Genomic DNA, 16,103 nt, shown 5'->3' with positions numbered 1-16,103 from the left:
AACACTAAAAAATTAAATGAGATGTGCTAAAAACAACATGACACATAATTTTAAGATAATAAACATAGAAAAATATAGGAAGAACAATGTTTACAAAGTGATTAATTGAGGAAATGTTAATATCTCTATAATAAGGAAATTACATGTACATCAGAACATTCAAGAGAAACTAATATTTCATTCACAATTAAGTGAAAGCACTAAAAGATTGTCTAATACCCTTAACAAGATATGTGTAGGTCCAATTTCAAGAATTAATTAAAACTTTACTGAAGTAAACAGGAAATAATAGGATTTGAATAGATGAAGATAATTATGTTGCTACTTTTTAGGAGGATTGGATATATTGTCTTCTTAATTTAAATTATAGCTTCAAAACAAATATCAATTCTAGTAATAGTCCAATGGAAATCAAAATGCTAATTTTTATGCATTATTGTACATGTTTATGGAGGTACATGTGATATTTTGATTCATGCATACAATGTATAATTATCAAATTAGAGTATTTAAGATGTTCATCACCTCAAACATTTTTTATTTATTTGTATTGGGAAAACTCCAAATACTTTCTTCTGGCTATTTTAAACTACACTATAAATTCTTGTCAACTATAGTCGCCCTAAAGTGCTATTGAAGACCAGAACTTATTCCTTCTATCTAACTGTGTTTTTGTACCTATTAGTCAACCTCTCGTCAATCCCTCCTACCCTTCCCAGCCTCTAATAAACATCATTCTATGCTCTACCTTTATAAGATGAACTTTTTTAGCTCTCACATAAGAGTGAGAACATACTATGTCTTTCTGTGCTGGCTTTATTTGCTGTAACATGGATACAACTGGAGGACAGCATGTTAAGGGAAATCAATACACTAATCCTTAATTTTATATTGAAGAAACTATGTCCAAGAAAGTAGAAGAATATTTTTCCCAGATCGAAACATACTATAACATTATAATAGAATCATTGATATATGTTTAGGATTAGGATTATTTTTCTTATTCTGCTTTATTTGATTCTGTATATGTTACCTAAGACACAGACTCTGAGATAGTTTAATGTGTCAGTTGTTTATTTGAAATTACCCTTGAGATCAACAATAGAAAAACACAGAGGGATTGCATTATTTGATTCTTATATCGCTATAGCTATCTGAGACTGGTTAATTTATGAAGAAAAAGGTTTAATTCGCTCATGATTTCACATGATGTGCAGGGAGCATGGCTGAGGAGGCCTTGGGAAACTTAAAATCATTGCAAAAGGCAGAGAAGTTGGCACGTCCAACATGGCTGGAGCAGGAGAAAGAGAGCGAAGGGGGAAATGCTACACACTTTAAAATACCCAGATTTCATGAGAACTCTATCACAAGGCAGCACTAGGGGGATAGTGATAAATCATTGAAAACCACCCCCATGATCCAATCACCTCCCACCAGGCCCCACCTCCAACACTGGAGTTATAATTCAACACGAGTTTTGGGTGGGGACACAGAGCCAAACCATATTATTCCACCCCTGGCCCCTCCCAGATATCATGACCTTCTCACATTTTAAAACACAACCATGCCTTCCCAACAGTCCCCCAAAGTATTAACTCATTCCAGTATTAACTCAAAGTCCACAGTCCAAAGTCTTATCTGAGAGAAGGCAAGTCCCTTCCACCTGCAAGCCTGTAAAATCAAAAACGAGTTAGTTACTTCCAAGATACAATGTGGGTACAGGCATGGGTAAATGCTTTTATTTCAAAAGGGAGAAATTGGTCAAAACAAAAGGGCTACAGGCCCCAAGCAAGTCTGAAACCCAACAGGGCAGTCATTAAATCTTAAAGCCCCCAAATAATCTCCTTTGACTCTGTGTCTCACATCTAGGCAACACTGATGTGAGGAGTAGGCTCCCAAGGCCTTGGGCAGCTCCACCCATGTGGTTCTGCAGGGTACAGCCCCCACAGCTGCTTTCATGGGCTGGCATTGAGTGCCTGTGGTTTCTCCAGGTACAATGTGCAAGCTCTTGGTGGATCTAACATTCTGGGGTCTGGAGGATGACAGCCCTCTTCTCATGGCTGCAATGGCAGTGCCCCAGTGGGGACTCTGCGGAGGGGCTCCAACCCCACATTTTCCCTCCACACTGCCCCAGTAGAGGTGTTCCATGAGGGCTCTGCTTCTGCAGCAGACTTCTGCTTGGACATTGAGGCTTTTCCTTCCATACATCTTCTGAAATCTAGTCAGAGGCTCCAAGCCTCAATTCTTGCCCTCTACACTTGCAGGCTTAACACCACAAGGAAGGCACCAAGGCTTATGGTGTGCACCCTCTAAAGCAGTGGCCTGAGACATATCTGGGGCCCAATTAGCTACAACTGGAGCTGAAGTGGCTGGAATTTTTCCTAATCTTCCTCTCTTCATTTGAGCCCTACAAACTGTTCCAGCCTCTGCATGTTACCCAGTTCCAAACTGCTTCCACATTTTCAGGTATCTTTATAGCAATGTCTCACTTCTCTGGTTCCAATTTTCTGTATTAGTTCATTCTCACATTGCTATGCTATCCAGAACTACCTGAAACTGGGTAATTTATGAAAAAAAAAACTTTAATTGGGTCATGATTCTGCAGGTTGTATAGGAAGAGGAAGCATGGCTGGGTAGTCTCAGGAAACTTACAATCACAGCAAAAGTCAAAGGGGAAGCTGCCATATCCTAAATGGCTGGAGCAGGAGGAAGAGAGAGGGAGGGGGGATGTGCTACACAATTTTAGAGAACCAGATCTTGTGAGAACTCTATCATGAGACTGCCCTAGGGGGATGGTGCTAAACCATTAGAAACCACTTCCATGATCCAATCACACCCCATCAGGCTCCTCCTCCAACACTGAGGATTACAATTCAACATGAGATTTGCATGGAGACACAGAGCCAAATTATATCAGGGATAAAAGAGAATTGGACAGAGGAATAAATTGAGCTGTAATGCAGGCCCAACAATTGCCCCAGCCCACAACCTGTGGAGTGTTCTGGAACTAGAATAGCTCTTCGGAGTTGTCCTTGTTTGGCAAAGATGTTCTTTCTACCTCCAAATAATGAATGATCAGGTATACACTCTCCAGATAGGGCATGCTGGCCAAGGCTGCTCTCTGTAGCTGAGGTAGTCTATGAGAAGCTGACATAAAAGGATATATCTGCTGATTCCCTGCACCTGGGGGAAAAAAAGTGCTTTCTTAAAGTGGGGTCTGGAAGACACATCATACTGTTCTCACAGAATATTGATGATAAACTTGCCAAAACCTTATTATATCTTTCATTCTCCACCAGAAAGCATAAAAGGTTTGCCCCCAGTGATGGTTTTGTTCAAAATGTTTCTCCTTAGCATGTTTAACTTTCCATACTTGTTGCTTTTCCTGGGCTTTGAAATATTTAAACATATGGAGATGTCAGGAAATAAACAGTGGACACCTGTATGATAATTACTGCAGTCTCAATTTATAAATTACTTTCTTAATTAGCAAAACTAATATATATATTCAATGAATGAAATTAGCAAATGAAGTACAAGGCAGAAACGTCATTACCAAAGAAAAGAAAAGAAAAAATCATTCACAGATCTATTAATCAGTAAATTTTTCTAGACTGCTTTAATCTGTTTATTTTCCCTACTATTTTATCAGTTAACAATATAGAAAATATTTTCATGTCAAAACTATTCTTATATAACATATTTCTTCAACTTCTGTCCTGCATATCTTAAAAAGAAATATGATATTTTTAATTAACTCTCAAGTGTTAGAAGTTTATTATTTTTCTATTATAAATGATTAATACATAAATAAAATTTTCAGCAAGCCAGGAATAGAGGGGAACTTGATCAACTTGATAAAGCATAGCTACAAAACTCCTATAGGTAACATCATATTTAATGATGAGAAACTCAAAGCTTTCCCACAAAGATTCATAACAAGGCAAGGATGTCCCCTCGCAGCTTTTCAACATTGTACTTGCAGTCTTAGCTAATATAATAAGACAAGAAAAGGATATGAAAGATATATAGACTGGAAAGAAAGAAAGAAAATTGTCTTTCTTCAAAGATGACATGATTGTCTGTGTATAAAGTCCAAAATAATCGACAAAATCTCTTTGGCATAATTAAGTGAGTATTGTAGGTTTGCAGGATACAAGGTTAACCATAAAAATCAAACACCGGCCTGGCATGGTAGCTCAGCCTGTAATCCCAGTACTTTCAGAGACCGAGGCAGGCGGATCACCTGAGGTCGGGAGTTTGAGACCAGCCTGACCAATATGGAGAAATCCTGTCTCTACTAAAAATGCAAAGTTAGCCAGGCGTGGTTGTGCATGCCTGTAATCCCAGCTACTCAGGAGGCTGAGGCAGGAGAATTGTTTGAACCTGAGAGGCAGAGGTTGTGGTGAGCTGAGACCGCACCATTGCATTCCAGCCTGGGGAAGAAGAACAAAGCTCCATCTCAAAAAAAAAAAAGAAAAAGAAAGAAAGATATCAAACACCTTTTAATATACAATCAATAGACAAGTTGAATTTGAAATTAAAAACACAATACTATTTACATTAGCATCCACCAAAAAGAAAATACTTAGATATAAATTTAACAAAATACACACAAGAGCTGTATGAGGGGAAAACACAAAATTTTGATGAGGCAAATGGAAAAACAACTAAATAAATAGGGATATATTTCGTGTCAACATTTCAGTTCTTCTCAACTTGATTCAATGCAATCTCAAGCAAAATTCCATCAAATTATTTTGTGGATATATAACTGATTCTAAAGTTTATAGAGAGAGGCAGAAAACTCAAAATAGTAAACTCAGTTATTGATAGAGAACAGAGAAGACTGAAATTACACTACTTCAAGACTTACTCACAAAGGTGCAGTAATCAAGCCAGTATGCTATTGGCAAAATAACAGACAAATAGATCAATGGAACAAATAGAGAGCTCCCAGAAATGAACCCACATAAATATGGCCAACTAATTTTTGACAAAGGTACAAAGGTAGTACGTTGGAGTGAAGATAGTCTTTTCAACAAACAGTGCGGGAATAACTGGACATCAACATTCCAAAAAATGAATCTAGACATAGACTTTAAGGCCTTACATGCTTAACACAAAGGAAGTCAGATCGCTCACAGACCTAAATAATAAAACTCAAAAATGTAACATTCCTAGAAGATAACATAGGGAAACCTAGATAACCTTGGGTATGGTGATAATGCTTTAGATAAAACACAAAGCACAATCCATGTAAGAATCATTGATAAACTGGATATCAATAATATCAATAACTCCTGCTCTGTGAAAGACAATGTCAAGAAAAAGAGAAGACAAGTCATGGACTAGAAGAAAATATTTGCAAAGGACAGATCCAATATATAACTGTTATCCAAAATATACAAATAACTCTCAAAACTCAAAAAAACTCTTGAAACATTAAGAAACAAACAACAACTTTGATTTAAAAATAGCCCAAAGACCTTATCAGAAACCTCACCAAAGAAGATATTCAGATAGGAAATAAGCACTCATATGAAAATCCACATCATATTTCATCAAGTAAGTACACATTTAAATAATAATGAAATACTACTATACACCTCTTATAATGCTCAACGTGCAGAATACCAACAACAGTGAGCACTGGTGAAGATATGGAACAACAGGAGCGTTCATTCATTGTTGTTCAGAATGCAAAATGGAAGACAGTTTGATAGTTTCTTACAAAGGTAAATATACTCTTACGATACAATCTAGCAATTGTATTCCTTGGTATTTACCCAGAGGAGTTGGAAACTTATGCCCACACACATAACTGCACAGGAATGTTCATACCAACTTTATCCATAATTGCCAAAATGTGTAAGCAACCAAGATGACCTTCAGTAGATTGTTAAATAAACAAACTTTGGTACATCCAGACAGTGAAATATTTTTCAATGCTCAAAATAAATACTTATCAAGCCATAAAAAGATATGTAGGAAAACATGAATGCATATTACTAAGTGAAAAAAGCCAATCTGGAAAGACTACATAAAGTATGATTCCAAAATTATCACAGTCTGTAAAGGGCAAAACTGTGGAGATAGTAAAAACATAAGTTATGTTCAACAGGGAGGTAGGAATAAACAGGCAGAGTACAAGAATTTTTAGGGCAAGGAAACTACTCTGATATTGTAATGGTAGATATATGTCATTGTACATTTGTCCAGAGCTATAGAATGTACTACATTAAGAGTGAACACTAAGGTAAATTATGGACTCTGGTTGATAATGATGTGTCAATGTAGGTTCATCAATTGTTATAAATATATCATTCTCATGGAGTGTGTCCATAAAGGGAGAGTCTATGCATGTGTAGCAGCAGAGGGCATATGAGAAATCTCTGTACCTTCAGTTTAATTTTGCTCTAAACCTAAAACTATTTTTTAAAATTATTTTAAAAAGCAAAAGACAAATTTGATTAAGTTTATGGATGGCCTGGATGTCTGTAGAATTCTTTAGTAAATGAGAATTCAATAACATTATTATGTTAACAGTAAAATATCTACAGAAGTTACTATGCCTCATAATTTATTAAGGAGTTTAAATACATTAACTATACAAACTTCATTAAGTAAATGTAATTATCTGTAATTTACCAGTGATGTCACAACATAAGGCAAATTATGTAACTTATCTCAACATGGTATACAGAGCAAAAGAAAAAAAATTATTCTATTTCCATCTTCAAATCTATGTTCTTCATCACAATACAGTAATATTCCCATTATACATCTTCACCACAATGTGCCCTTTTGTTTCTTTATCTTAAACAATTTTTCCTGGAATTTTCATATTAATATTTTTTCATTTCAAAATTGCTTTTTATTACAGTATTCAGCATATTTTCTCCTTATTCTGCTATATAGTTTTCCCTTTAGATACATGTTTTATCTATGGTAGTTTTATTCTGTCTTATATGTTCTAAGTATTGCCTTCATTAGACCCCTCCATTTTGTGTATAAGATATTGCTCAAACTGCATTTTAATGTAGAGTTTTCATGGAAATATTAATGTTAGTTATATACATGAATGGTATCAATATCAGAAAGATTAAAAATTGTGTATCACCATGTTTAAAGCTCTTACTAATCTTACAGTTTTAAACAATTTTATCTAAGCACATTTCTTAAACTAATTTCACATCCATCACAAACAGATGTAAACATAAGCACACATATGCCTTTTTGTCTACATGGTATATCTCATATTGGGCAATGTCACTGTGCATATTTTCTTAGGTCTGCTGTTTGTGTCACTGAGATTTTATGTCTTCAATATTGATTTTGTTCTGCTGATTATATTGTTTAGCTACTGTGATGATCCTCTTTCTTCTTAACAATTTTTTTCATTATCCAGCTCTTTTATATTCAGTTTTCCTATTACTCAGAATTTCAAATTTCACATTTTTTTAAAATTAAAGATGCAGTTGTGGTGGCAGAATAACGTAGGTTGTTTAAAATTTCTTTGTTAGATTAAATCTTCTTTCTGAGCATGTTTAAAATCTGTCTTTTGCAAGATTTTCTTTTTAGCCTCCTCCTCCCCTTTGTCCTTCACTACTATTCCCTCTCTACAAAGTTATTCCATTATTCCTATTTATTTTGGTATTATTTATTTTTGATCAGAAGCCACAAATATCTAGATAAACTGTTTGCCTGAAAATCACATATATGGGCTATTTTTTACTATCTCCTGTTTGAATTTATGCCTAAAAACTTTACTGTGGAATATCTGATGTGTAGTCATTGTTCAGACATTCAATGACCTGTGAGGGGAGAGAAGAACATATGGACGCAGTTAATGCTAAAGTCTATATTTTTCTAAAAACATCTAAATTTCATGAAAGTTGGTTGAATATCTTCAATTCTTCTTATCCATAAAGTGACTGGTATATCTTGCTTCACTTTGCAATGTAATGACAATGAAAATTGAATTTAAGTGCATTTTATCTTCTCTCCACTCCAAAGCTTCTTTTGGTCTGCTACTACGATTTTTGCATGTAGGATGTTTACACTATTGCTTGCTCCACTCTTACCATCAGACCATACCTTTTCTATTTAGGGATTTAGTCAATGAGCAAAAGTGATGATGTATAATTGGGCAGTCTTTCCTTTTCTGCTGTATTGATATGCCCTGATGAAATTTACTGAAAATAAAATTTATTCTGTCTCCTGTAAAACACACACATATGCACAATTCTGGTCTCTCTATATTGGAAAAGATTTGTAGGATATTTTAATATTTATTTTACTTACTTCCCACAAACGTTTCCATGCCATTCATTAAGAGAGTTTTATATGATTTCTGCTGTCTCTTTCTTTCTTTCTTTCTTTCTTTCTTTCTTTCTTTCTTTCTTTCTTTCTTTCTTTCTTTCTTTTTTTTTTTTTTTTATGGAGTCTCCCTCAGTCGCCCAGGCTGGAGTGCAGGGTTGCGATCTCGGCTCACTGCAAGCTCCGACTCCCGGATTCACACCATTCTCCTGCCTCAGCCTCCCAAGTAGCTGGGACTACAGGCGCCCGCCACCACGCCTGGCTAATTTTTTGCATTTTTAGTAGAGACGGGGTTTCACCGTGTTAGTCGGGATGGTCTCGATATGCTGACCTCGTGATCCGCCCGTCTCGGCCTCCCAAAGTGCTGGGATTACAGGCGTGAACCACCGCGCCCAGCTGTCCTCTTTCATTTGCTCCAAATTCTACTTAAATGCCAGAAAACTGTGCATTTGTGTAATGAAGCTAGAGGCATTCTCTTCCAGTAGGGATGATTTTTTCCCTTCTTCTTCTTTAGCTTGGTTCAATGTGAATGAAGAAAATTTTACAAAGAGGCATAAATGCTAATTCTTTTTCATTTAATTTTTATCTCCTAACTTTTAAATTCAACAATATAATTTATAATTATTCTCTTAAAAATGTGTTCTTTACTGTTTCTGTCGGAAACATAAGCCTAGTAAGTTTTAGCAATTCATTCAGTTTGATGTTCTATGACACTGTGGTGTGACCATGTTGGTATATCCAGTTTGTGTCTATAAGAAATTAAACTGGTCAGAGCTGTGGCTATAGATTTAAGAATTAAATATAGAAGAAAAAGAACAAAATACACAAAAAGTAAGACCTTTTAAGTTATTCTGAATCTGGAGTCCTGGAAAGACTATGGGGTTAGTTGTAAAGTTAAGAAGTGGTACTGAGTTCAGTATTTGGAATAAATTTCATTTTTTCTTTACTTGTAGATTTGACCCTGGATTGACAGACAGACAGACAGACACACACACACACACACACACACACTCCAATGAGCCACTGACTATTTTTTAATAGAAGCAGCAAATAGAGATATTTATTCCATATTATCTACAATAGCGTTTTGTGGCATCACTGTCTAACTGAAATGGGAAAATTGGAGCAATTCTATTTCCAAAGTTTGCAGACTATCAAGGTAGACCTATTGTATATAGAAAAAAATGCAGACCTAAAGAGAAAGTTATAACACAATGCTTGAATATACAGGGTTCTTCAGGTCATTACAAACTAATTACTCTCAGTTTTAATCAATGATCTTGCTTCTATTATTTTCAACTTAGAAACTCCAGTAGAACCACACTCTGATAAAGACACGGGAATTTTCACTGAAATTTTTGTGACTTGTCTGTTGGCCCTATATATTAAGGCTCATTGAAAATGTGGGGCTGGATGCAGTGGTTCATGCCTGTAATCCCAGCACGTTGGGAGGCTAAGCAAACCTTGAACCTAGGAGGTCAAGGCCAAGTTGGGCAACATAGTGAGACCCCATATCTACAAAAATTAAAAATATTCACCACGTGTAGTGGTGTGTGCCTTAGTCCCTGCTATTTGGGAGGCTGAGGCGGCTGGATCCTTTGAGTCTAGGAGCTGGAATTGAAGCCAGCTGTGATCCTGCCACTCCCTTCTAGCCTGGGCGACACGAATCTGGGCAAAAATGTGAGAATCTGTCTCAAAAAAAATTAAAAATAAAGTATTAATAAAATAAAATGTGGCTATTTGCTATATCACATTTCCCTATATTGAATCAGGAAACTTCTCTCTTCAGAATTTGTCACTTTGTGTTGTTTTGTTAGGTTCAGTTGTGAGGTTTTCATATGTTGTTAGGATTTATTTTCAATGTTAAAGCAACACATTTAAGGGCTGTAACATATGTTTAAAATGTTCATGTTGTTATAATGGATATGGTATTGGGGCAAATCTAACTTTTTATGATGCTCTTTAAATTTTGAGTTTGCGTGTTTAACAATAGTCAGTTGTTACTGATTATGACAAGCTGTACCAGTTATAAAAAAATGCATAATTGCACACAAAGTTTCAATTATGGTTCATTAATTACCAGAATAAAATTTCATTAACTTCTTGCTTGTATTTCTTCAAGCAAAGCAATATTTTTTTATCACTAAGTGAAAACTCAGTTTGTTTAGAATTACTGAAATATTTTCCTTTTAAGTTATTTCACTTTATTATTCAAATGCCTTTGGCACTAATTTTAAATGGCATCATTTTCTTTTCTATTTCATCAAAATGTACTCAATCTTTAATGTGGTAACTGCCACACAGTAAAACATAAGTAAATATTTGTTGAGTATATGAAAACAAATGATATAAAAATAGAAATTTGTTGAAAATTTATATATTTTTTCTCTAAAATCAAAAGCAATGACGGGTAAGAAAAAATATTATACAAACTTGAAACAAAGTATTATAAAAAATTATACAAACTTAAAAATAAGCATTTAAATTAAGTAGACTAGTAAGACCTGGAAAGTTCTCTAAGACTTCAAATACAATTTTCTGTATTTTAAAAATACAATTCACGTTAAATGTCAGATGTGATGTTTGTTCTCCACTGCTGCTATACAAATGCTACATATAATTTAGCATTATTGTAGCTTTTCTTGACCCAACTTGATCATTTTAATAGGTATTTAAAAGATTAATTCACAGAAGAGTAAAAACTGGGCATATTTTTCCTGTTTATTTTTCCCAAGACAAATGCAGAAGTGTAGCATTTAGTTTGCACTCTATGTTTTTCTCCCTTGTCACATGTACTACTTTGATTAATAAGAGATTAACTTTGTGTATATTTCTTCAATAGATTTCATCTTTAGTTGGGACAGTGTTTGAGCTGATGTTACATTAAAGGTTAAAATATCTGCAATTACGCATAAAGGAGCGTTCCAGTGTAATTATAATAACCAACATAATTTTCTCCTTTATGCAATCTACTGTCATGTTTTCTTTAAAATTTTAATTGGCTATGTACTATTTGTAATATGGGGTATTTGCTTTCACAGAATAAACAACAGTGTTCCACAAAGAGGAAAAATTGCAGTGAAGAATGTCTGCACCACACTTGTGTTATAGGATCTTTAGGGTATCAGTTTTCTTTCCCGGAAACCTCTGTTGCTGGTAGCACCTTTGCCCTTTGCCTGAGTTGTTGTCCTGCGTCTGGGAAGAATGAGGTTTGCTGACAAGTGAAGGTTGAAGAAGATGAAGAGGAACTTTATTTAGCGTTAGAACAGTTCAGAAGGAGATCCACAGTGGGAAGCTCCCCTCTGTGGGGAGGCAGGTCGTCTTTGCAGTGTTCAGCTCTCAGCAGAGAGGAGGCCCTGGAGAGAGGAACTCCTCCCCACTCACTGGCAGTGCCAAGGTCCACTGCTCTCAGTAGACAGGAGGCCCTGGAGAGAGTAACTCCTCTCTAGTCACTGGCAGTGCCGAGGTCTGCTGCTCTCAGCAGAGAGGAGGCCCCCAGAGAGAGTAACTCCTCCCTAGTCGCTGGCAGTGCCGAGGTCCACTGCTCTCAGCAGAGAGGAGGCCCTGGAGAGGGTAGCTCCTCTCCCCAGGCAGGTCTGCAGGTCATTTGGCAGTCTCTGCAGGTCTCTGCAAGTCCCTGATGCTCTTAACAGAGAGAGTAGCTCCTCTCCGCTGCTGGTCTGCCTAACCTCTACTCAGCTCTAGGGGAGCCTGGGGCTTTTTATGGGCCTCAGAGGGGAGGAAGTGTGTGCTGACTGGCCCATGGGTGGCCATGGGCAGGCCTGGAAAAGGCACCAGTTCCCACTCCAGTCCGTGCGACTGGCAGCCCGAACCCCCAGCCTCTCTGGTCCTCTCTGGTCTGAGGGAGGGACCTTGCCAGGGACCCACCCCCTTCTGCCTGGGACTGTGCCTCCCACTGTTGTTGGCTCCCAGACTTGGCCCGACTTTGCTCCGAGATCCCAGTGGGCACCAACAGCAGGGAGCAGCCAGGCAGAGAGGGCAGGCATTTCCTAGCCTGCAAGGGCAGGGGCCGCCTTGTCAGGCCCCCAAGAGTGCAGGGATGCCTGAGTCTGCAGCGGCGGTTTGGGCGGTTGCAGCTCTGCCCAGAAGGGCGGGGCTCTTTCCTGTTCTGTGGAGCAGGCAGCCCCAGCCACGCCTCCCTGCTGCGCTGGGATGATAGCAGTCTGGCTGGAGCGGCTGCCACTATTGCTTGTACTCTTCTTCAGCAGATAATTACCAGAAAACATAAAATAAAAACCAGTGCCCACTTTCTCATGGTTATGACAAAAGGCTTCACCACGTGGAGGTTAAAAAGCTCTGTTAAAATACGGACTGCGAATCTTGGTAGCAAAAAAATCCCCACAAAAGTAACATTGCTACGTGTGGGTTTTTATGTCAGTTGATGATTCTCTTATCTCTTTCATTGGAACATGAAAATGACTGTTTTGGATATATAAGACATTTTCAGTAAAGTAAAAAAATGAACTAAAAGTATAACTTTTCCAAACCTATAACTTTATTGAATATATTTGATTTGTGGTGTGCAGATAGAAATAATTGTGTATTTTGTAAGACTAGTAGCCAGTTAACCACTAATAATAAAAAAGAGAGCTAGAGCATCAGAAAAAGTTTCCACCTTGACAGGAAAAACAAGACTTGGGTCATTAGACTCTAATAGCTTTTAATGTCTTGGGACATCAAAACAATTACCACTTGGAGAAAATGATTTAGCTAGCTGTGAAAGCTACTCAGGAGTAGCTAAATACTTACAAATGTTTCACAGATTTGGTCTGTGAGCTTTATGACCATCTCTGGACAGATGATCAGCCTTGGTATTGGAATTGCTCTGCGCGGTATGGAGCCTGTCCTAGACAAGCAGGTACCTTCTTTTGGTGCTCTTACCAAATATAGAAAATTTAACAGTATGCCCAACCATCCTCTCACATTTGCATATACTCAAAATAAAGGAAGCCTCAGAACCACAGTTTCAATTAAGTCAATCTCTGTCATTCTAAATCCTTCAAAGGCAAGTTCCACCTTTCCCCCATGATATATATATGAGTTTTTTTACTCTTTCTCCCATGGTACATATGTGGGTTTTTCCAAAGTTTAGCCATGCTGGTTCAGCACAAATCTGAAAACTGTGTGTCTTTTGAAGGAAAACACTTTCTAGAAAACTCTGTTCTTCCTTTCTGTTGTGATATTTCTACACTAATTTGCAGAAAAAGTTGCTAATGCAGTCGCTTCCATAAATCTCTTTGTCTCATTGAAAATTATTTATCTTTTATATGTGCCGTATACCCCAACCTCACTGCAATATTTTCCTAGGATAAATAATCAGATGCAAGAGATTAAAGCATGCAACATGAATCATCAGAGGCTCTTCTACACATGGGGCTGCACTTTTCTTGAAGCCTCAGTAGTAACGGTCACATTCTGTTTAAATGCTGAAAAGCCAGTCTACTACTGGTAGTTCAGTGTATTACTGGTATTTCTGGGAATCCCTGAAGAAAGATAGCATATTTCATAAATCTCTTCTGGTCACTGATAGTTAATTTTTCTATCCACTATCCTTCCCACTCTCATGAATCACTTTTCTTCTTTTTTATGGCTCACTTCTTTTTCTTTCAAAAATAACTTTCTGCTTGTAATTCCAGCACTTTTGGAGGCCAAGGTGGGTGCATTACCTGAGGTCAGAAGTTCGAGACCAGCCTGACCAACATGGTGAAACCCCATCTCTACTAAAAATACAAAAATTAGCCAGGCATGGTGGTGGACACCTGCAATCCCAACTACTCGGGAGGCTGAGGCAGGAGAATCGCTTGAACCCAAGAGGTGGAGGTTGCATTGAGTCAAAATCATACCACTGCACTCCAGCCTGGGCAACAGAGCAAGACTCCATCTCAAATAAATAAATAAATAAATAAATAAATAAATAAATAAAAAGTAACTTTCCCAGGATGTTGCTGTTTACCCAGACTATTTTGGTTTAAACCTGGGTACAGGTTCCTTCTTAATTCAGAATGTGGTTAAGACAATGCTATTAACATTTCACAACACATTACTGAAATACAGGGAATAGCAAACTACAATGCATAAAAGCAAATCTTTGAACTGAATTTTATCTATATAATCAATAGCAAGATATCTTATATGAAGTCTTACCTTGATAAGTTTTTCTGAAGCCTATATTCATGTAACAAGGTTCAGAATGTAACCATAATAATACTTTTTGAACATGATTCCTCAGCGTGAATCTCCATGAAAATTACAGTGTTTAACCTCTACTTTAAGGTTAGTCTTTCAACAAATATTCTAATAAATAACCAAGACTTGTGCTAATGTCAGGCTATTTGTTGCAGGGCCTATTGTAAGAGAACTTTGCTGTTCTCTCATGTTATGAGACATTATCATTATTTTCAGGACAGGCATTAAGGTCAGTCTTAAAACTGGTTATGGGGAGGCTAATTTCACCCCTACATCTATTCTCCTAGGATTGGCATGTCGAAGCTCTGACAGGGAAGAGGATAAGCTGAACCTAAAGGAAAACTGGGAATAGAAATACTCTTCCAGTAATGAAAGCAGATTTGTGGTTAACAAATGTAAAACCAACTACATATTGATCTATCCTATATCCTGTCATCTTCCTCAGGGTACATCTAAATTTCAGCTGCAGTAGCAAGTTTTGAGAAGAACCAGAACTTACCCCTTGGAGAGAGTGAGAACAGTGCTTTCTGTCCTCCTTGTTCAATCTAAGCACTCCTGCAGTCTCCAAATGGATGCTTTAGGGTATGAAGTTGTTCTCTTTAAGTGTTATTTGGCAGAATAACCAAAACTTTCAGATACTTATGTGACACAATAATGATCCGAACTAAATCTTTTGTACCGTATGAACAAACTAGACACTTTTTTTATTTGACTATTGAAAGCTGTAACATGTTATATAAAATGGCTTTCTGGAGAAAAGCAATAGGGTTTCTGAATTATAAACGTTTGAACATCAAGTTGAATATTTGTTTTTTTTTACTTCAACATGACAAACAGCATAGACTAGTTTGACATTATTATAAAGTAGATATGTGTAAAGATAGCACATACTTACTATCTTGAAATTTCCAATTGCAGAAGAAGCTATTGATAATCTTTATATATTCAAATATACAATAAAGTATCTAGGACTTCCATATGTATGTGTGTGGGGGCAGGGGGGGTGGATGTTCTCTTTTAAAGAAAGAATGGTCTTCCCTGAAAATCATGTCCACATATTCACCAAGTATGCATCTAGACCTCAAATTAGAACATGTAAGAAGAACGTTTAGCAAGAGCACTGCAATGCATTCGGTTTAATAAGGAATTCACCATATTAACAGGTTTGGTTCTTTAATGTATAAGTGTTAACTTTAACATAATATTAAGTGGAAAATCAAGTTTAATTTTTCCTCAAATTATTATGAATGGAAGTAAAATTTGGCAAAATCTGATAAATCTAATACTGTTATGACTAAATATTAAATATCACAATTAGACAAAGTGCAGAAAAATTTTGGCTTCTCTGTAGAATTAACTACTATTATTACTATCTTTTCATAGATAGATCTGTCTTCTGCAAATTAAATGTAAATCACTCAAGTCCTAATTGATGAAAATAAAAACCTTTAAATTTGACAGACTAAATGCGCATATAGCACTATATAGTGATTTATTTGTGAAACCATAATTTATTAAATATACATATTATATAATGCATTAGCAATTGATACATCAGCAAATTAATGAATTGG

The 16,103-nt window shown here is 36.6% G+C and overlaps 1 long non-coding RNA gene across 1 annotated transcript; it reads left to right on the top strand.

Annotated features, from left to right (window-relative positions):
• The first annotated feature begins 8,365 nt into the window (after positions 1-8,365).
• Positions 8,366-15,436, top strand: LOC105500039 (uncharacterized). The gene is made up of 3 exons (XR_011624742.1): positions 8,366-13,201; positions 14,685-14,758; positions 14,975-15,436. It is a non-coding gene; the product is annotated as an uncharacterized lncRNA (long non-coding RNA).
• Positions 15,437-16,103: the final 667 nt, after the last annotated feature.

The sequence above is a fragment of the Macaca nemestrina genome, chromosome 6 (genome assembly GCF_043159975.1).
Source record: "Macaca nemestrina isolate mMacNem1 chromosome 6, mMacNem.hap1, whole genome shotgun sequence".
In the NCBI taxonomy this organism is placed as follows: Eukaryota; Metazoa; Chordata; class Mammalia; order Primates; family Cercopithecidae; genus Macaca; species Macaca nemestrina.
This window is presented reverse-complemented; position numbering and strand designations above follow the sequence as displayed.